General features: G+C 40.6%; 1 protein-coding gene across 3 annotated transcripts in view; it reads left to right on the top strand.

Annotated features, from left to right (window-relative positions):
* Positions 1-608: 608 nt before the first annotated feature.
* Positions 609-6,076, top strand: part of SESTD1 (SEC14 and spectrin domain containing 1) — a 355,047-nt gene continuing 349,579 nt past the window's right edge. For all 3 annotated transcript variants that reach the window (XM_069225441.1, XM_069225439.1, XM_069225440.1), the window contains exon 1: positions 609-716. The gene's annotated coding sequence lies outside the window, so the exon portion shown is untranslated. The remainder of the gene's footprint in view (positions 717-6,076) is intronic.

Below are 6,076 nucleotides of genomic sequence, written 5' to 3'. Positions count from 1 at the left end.
AGTGTTCTCTTCTTGTATTCAGTGTTTTTAGTATGTACTTATAAGAGGAAAAAATAGTGGCTTTAGGTGATTTTCATAATTTTTGTACGGCTGGTACATCAAAATACTGGTCACAAAGGTAAAAAAACAGGTGGCAATCCCACCTATAGCACCCTTCCAAAAAATAATTCATTTTTTATTCACCTTATGGGATCACTCTCTTAAACGCCTGCCTTCACCAAGATTTCTGAGTTAAGAGGCTAACTTATATGCAAAACATCACAATGCAATACACTTTCGAAAGCTAAGTGATTAACTAAAAATACAAAACCTTAATGAGGAAACGCGGTCATTTGTGAAATCTCTTTAAGCAACAATATAAAGGTAACTCAACTACTAAGACTCCAAAGACAACATTCAAAAAGACCTAACACGCTTCCCAGACTAAAAAGAATTTGAGTAATTGCTATAAGTAAGCCCACACAAGAAGAAACCTGTACTCTTCTGAAACGTATTGTTTATAGAATTCCCACGACCATATTATGGAATTACTCGTATATTTAGTGATACCAATAAAGCATTATTGAATCGTATTGTAGTCCTTCTTTACTGTCGAGCGCGATCCAGTGTGCGGCCGGAAGTGATGCTGTGGATTGAGGGAGGCACAGGAGGGGCTACCCATTGCAGGAGATGGGGTTGTGGAGGTCCTGGCAACGGGGAGTCGTTTTGGGCAGAAGGTGAGTGGCACCCGGAGCTAGATGTTTCTGTAGCGCGCCTGTGCCAGCCACCGACCCCGTTCTCTGTCGGGTCTAGGGCACTGCAGTGATGTGCGTACAGTTGTTTTGTGAAAACAGCATTAACCTCTAGTGCCTTGCCTCTACCTTTCTTGCTGTTTCGCCCTCCTGCTGCTGTCTCTTATTCCTAGATCTGCAGTATATTGCCGACCAGGGGGACCGTAGCAGCCTAATCGCCGGTGCTAAACCCCTTACCTGCCTTCCAATTGTGCCATACCATTCGCTGCCTATTGATCGTGTTACCCGAGCTTTCATGTGCATGGTCTCTCTCCCTCCTAACCTGCCTCCCTGCCTTGTCCCTTTCCGCACCGTTGTTAACGGGATGCGGGTTTTGCGTTCCGGACCTCCTACCATTCCCTGCAGTACTTGGCCTCCAAACGGCCCCTTTTCCTACCTTGTCGTTCACACCATGCCGTGGTATCGGGACTGACTCCTCACTGACCATCGTTATGGTGAGTGCTGAGGTAACGTTGGGTTAGCGCTTTCTCTTTCAGGGGATGCAGTACCATCGGAGTGTAGGGGGAACCAGTCTGTAGTTGACATATAACGTTAATCCCCTTTTCGTACTTTCTCCCTCATTTTCATGTATCTCTCACTTCCATTTTCCCAGTACCAAAAACCCTTTACGTCTCCTTATTCCTCACCTTTTTACCGGCTGTCCTTATATTTTTTATTTTATTGGTGATTACTTTTTCTCTATATTTTTCCACCCACCATGCTCCGATTTCTCCTGCCCCTCACTCCTCTCCCCTTCCCTTCGAGATTTAAAATTGATATATGAAGCTCATCGGTCTCTATTTTTCTTTCCATTCCGACACTTATAGTTTATAATGTAAATTGCAAACCTCTAAATGCCGGAATATAAAAAACTAAATGTACTTCTTGAGTTCTGCCTAACTTGTACGTACTTCAAGTTACTTCTCCCTGTCTCTACTGCCACGGAATTTCTGCACCTTCCCTTTTTGGGTCTTGCTTGCGATAACCCGTGCTCTCACCTGCAAGAGATATTGCATGCAACAAGGGGCTGGTTGACTGCCCATTGCATAACGTTTGTTGGCTTTATTGTCACTCTTATTTCCTGCATTGTAATTGGCCAGCGCCTGCTGACTTCACTTCCTTTCCTTTCAGTTGGACCTTGGAACAAGTACTGTCGGCTTAAGCTTGGTTGCTGATCTTCCGCTGATTGTGCTGTGATTGAGACACTACTTTTATTCTTTCCTGTTGTCCTTGTTGAAACTCTTGCTGTTTGTGTTTTACTATTCCACACACAATTCAAAGAAGCCTTTTTATTCTTTGAAATGGATGCTTATTATGACAACAAAGGTTATCTGCTTCCAAGTGTATTTTCACTAAACATAGGCTATGTTGCTTTCCATTTGTAATAGAATTTTTGTCCAGATGTCATTTTTTGGGTGGATTAATAGGACTTTTTGCCAGATGTCATTTTTTGGGTGAATTGACTGATTTTCCCAGAATCACAGGCGTGTTATGCCAAGCCCAAACAAGCATTGTCAAAGCTAATAGGTCTTGTCTTTGAGACTGTTGGCTCTGTCATTGCCTTTTGTTAATTCTTTACAGCACAGGCATTGCCGAATTTGGCAGATTTGTAGCGATTTCTGTATAGCAGTGTGGGTAAAAAGAATAATCAGAAAAAACACTATTGTGCATGCAACACTAGTGCACTTTTTTCTTTAAAAAAAAAAAGCACATCAGCCCTGGCTTAGTCACAGCACTTGTTAAAATGAGTGTAAGCCACATTGCAAAGTATCAGAATTGCTGTATGGCATGGCTCCAAGTAGGTAGTAGTGGTATACAATCAAACCTCTATATGCTTAAAGTATAAGTGGGTACAGTAAAATTATGAAACTTATGAAAACATATTTTGGATTGGTGCTCTAGAGGTATCCAGCACCCTACTACCAGGGGAGCAAATTCACATTGAATCCAAGGATTCCTAATGTACCAAAAGCAAACAATGATTCCACAGCACTCAAATAGAAGTCCAGAAAAACGTTCAGTCCATAGAGTCAAGATTTGTATAAATGTTTCAATAGTGCGGTTTATTGAAGACAAGTTTTGCAATCTTCATTTGTTTCATAATAGAACAAAAGCGACTTGTGTTTCGTCACACAGTGAGTTTTTCGTATCTGTGAAATCATGTGTAAATAACATGTGTTCATGTGTCAGAGTATGTAAAAATGCAAAGACGAACTTCATAAAATAAAGTGTAGATGGCCGTAGAAACTTTTGAGACCCGTGATGGAAGACAAAGATTGGGTTAATAATATACCTGATCTAGTGAAAAACTACTGTGTGATCATTCACAGTGGGAGATCTTAAGTGAGGACTAGAATACATTTCCAAGTAGCTCCACGAAATACCTAAGTTTGCACAATAAGCATGAACAGAGGGAGATAGGAAGTTGTGAGCAGGAAGTCGCCAAGAAAAAGGTGTAATTATTAGGCATGCCATTTGGCTCAGAGGAAAAGTATTGATTTGTGCACTGGGAAGTGCACTGATTGCATGCCCTATAGAGTTACAGGCAGCAGGTTTCCTGTAAAGCCTGGTTCCTATTTTAGTCCAATCAACTTTTAAGATGACATCAAGAAATTCAATCTGTACCAAACTGACATGGTATGTAAATGTTAGATTATGTGTATTGTTATTGAGGTGTTAAAAGAGTGTTGTGAGCTGTGTCGAGTTCCCAGTCCAGATAACAAAAATGTCATCTATGTATCTCCCCCAGTACATTTATATGCTCAGAGTTCTCTGGTGGGCATGATGACCAAAGATGTTTGTTTCTCAAATGTACCCATGTAAAGGTTCATGTATGAGGTTGAAAATTTAAAGGCCATAGCTACATGTTGGGCCTGTCTAAACCAGTTGCCATTGTGCAGGAAAATATTGTTTTCTAGAACCAATTTAGTAAGGACAAGGGTCATCTCTGTATGTTCAAAACATTTGGCATCCCTAACAGAAAGGATAGATGCAAGAGCTGATAGGCCCTTGTCCAAAGGAATGCATGTGTATAGCGAATTTACATCTAGTGTGAGAAATTAAAAATTATCGCCCACTCTATATCCTCTAGCTTATTGAGTAAATCCTCAGTATCCCCAATGTAAGATGGTAAGTTTTGTACAAATGGCTGTAAAAATACGTCTGTGTATTTTGAGATATGTTTGATTGGGCAACCAATGCCAGAGATAATGGGTCTACCTGGTGGAAGGTCTCCTGATTTATGTGTTTTAGGATGTATATAGATACATGATGCCCATGGTGATGGATTAAACATATATTTAAACCCAATATCAGCAATAATACATAGGTCACGCCCAGTGCTTAATTTGTAAACAAAAACGTGCCAGTGCTCAAAGCTCTCCTCTGAAACACGCGGCTGCTACAGTTAAATGTGCGAACACTGAGGCAGCGTAATCCTGAAGCCATCTCGGGCCTCTTTAATCCATTTACAGCCACTCTGTGCCCCTTGAGCTCATGCTTGCAGCTTTCTGCTTTCTCCCATTGAGATGCTTTTTCGTTTTTCTCTTCCTCCGTCATTCCCAAATGTGTCTTTTGCTCGCAGCTAATGGTTGAGGCAGTAGAATAAGCGCCGGCCCGCAAAAATAAGTGCCGGTGCTCGGCACCGTAAACAACAAGCACAAATTAAGCACTGGTCACGCCAGTACGTCACTTTTGATTGAATGTTTTTGTTTATAATCTCTTAATTGGTTCTTAGAGAGTTTGATAGCCCAGTGTCAGCTAGTTGTCTGTCAATTCCATTGTTGTAGTTTGTATCTTACATCACTACTATGTTATCCCCCTTGTCAGCCTCCTTGATGAGGATGTTAGGTGTATTAGAGAGTGTGCCGAGTGGTGCATGTTCATTCTTAGTTAGATTGTCCCTCTTGTGTTTGTAGCCCTTGTTGAATTTTAATGTGTATAATTAGTGTGACTGCTTTGTAAAAAGCATCTATCATGTTTTCAGGCAGTAAATTAGGTATACATCCTGTAATGCTATGCCCAAATCAGACAATAACTATAGCATGGAAAGCTGTGTTCCACTTGTACAATATACTGAAAGAAGTAACTGAAGGTCTTGTACATCTTTGATCCATCTTTGACATTCCGGCGTCGATGGAATGGATGGTAATGCACAAGTAGTTTTTCCATCAAAAAATGTCTTTAATTTTAAGTGTTGTACACATTTTTAAAGATCTATATGTATTTAAGCTGTCTGGCATAGATGATGGACAGAAGCCCAGTCCCCTGCACAAGACAGTGGTCTGAAGTCCAGACTATAGATAATTGGACAGATTAATATTTGACACACACTTTGTGGGTATATGTACAACATTGAGATTAGATGCCATAGTGGGCAGTGCATTCAGTTCCTGTGGTTGTGGGATGCAGATCTGGTTGCCATTCTTTCTTCTGGATCTGTTTTTGCTACTACGCCTGCCTCGTCTTGTGTTCTTGTATTTACGTTCTGTTTGTTGCAATTCTGTCTTGTCCTTTTTATGTAATGTTCTAATTCTACTACAAAAGAAGAGGTCATACTAGTAGATGGTCCTGTTTTAACTGGGACAGTATCATGTTTATCACTTAAATCTCTAGTTATGCTTGAGACGTCAGTTTTGGTACCTGAAGTGGATGTGGCAGGTGTTTTATTTTTCCTCACTGGTGATGTTCGGACGTGGTTTGACGTCATCAAACTTACAAGCATATGTAAAATAGCTCTCATAGGTGCGGTCTATTGGCTTTGCCAAGGCTTGTTTCTATTTCTCAGTCCATCCTTCAGTTTCTTTTCACTTGCACTGGGTTATGTGAGGGTTTGTTGCATCTTGTGTCGGGCTAGGCTGGGTGGATGAGGTATCGTTGATAGTGGGAAAGGTATAGTCAGGGTCGGTGTTAGTAAATGATGCTAGGGGTGTGGTGTTTTTTTTTTTTTTTGTCTTTTTGCGTAGTCACGCATTTGCCACATAATCCAACATAAGATCCATAAATTCACCCAAAACATTTTGTTTCGAGATCAAATGGATCCAAAGTTACTAATCCAAAAGTGCCCCTTCGTTCCAGGCAGTGGATGATCCTTTGCAAAGGTTAATGGTTCACGTTTTGCTGCTGGTGCTGTTTTCAGGTATAAAACTAGTACTCATTAGGTGCAACATTGTTCATGTAATATTAATAGTTGTTGAATTGGTAAAATAATTCAATAATACTGCTACAGATTGGATGTGTTATGCCACATGATTTGCCTTTGATTACTGTATTATCTTGTCAACTCTGCTATGTAGTTATATCCTGCA

The sequence above is a fragment of the Pleurodeles waltl genome, chromosome 3_1 (assembly GCF_031143425.1).
Source record: "Pleurodeles waltl isolate 20211129_DDA chromosome 3_1, aPleWal1.hap1.20221129, whole genome shotgun sequence".
NCBI lineage: Eukaryota > Metazoa > Chordata > Amphibia > Caudata > Salamandridae > Pleurodeles > Pleurodeles waltl.
This window is presented reverse-complemented; position numbering and strand designations above follow the sequence as displayed.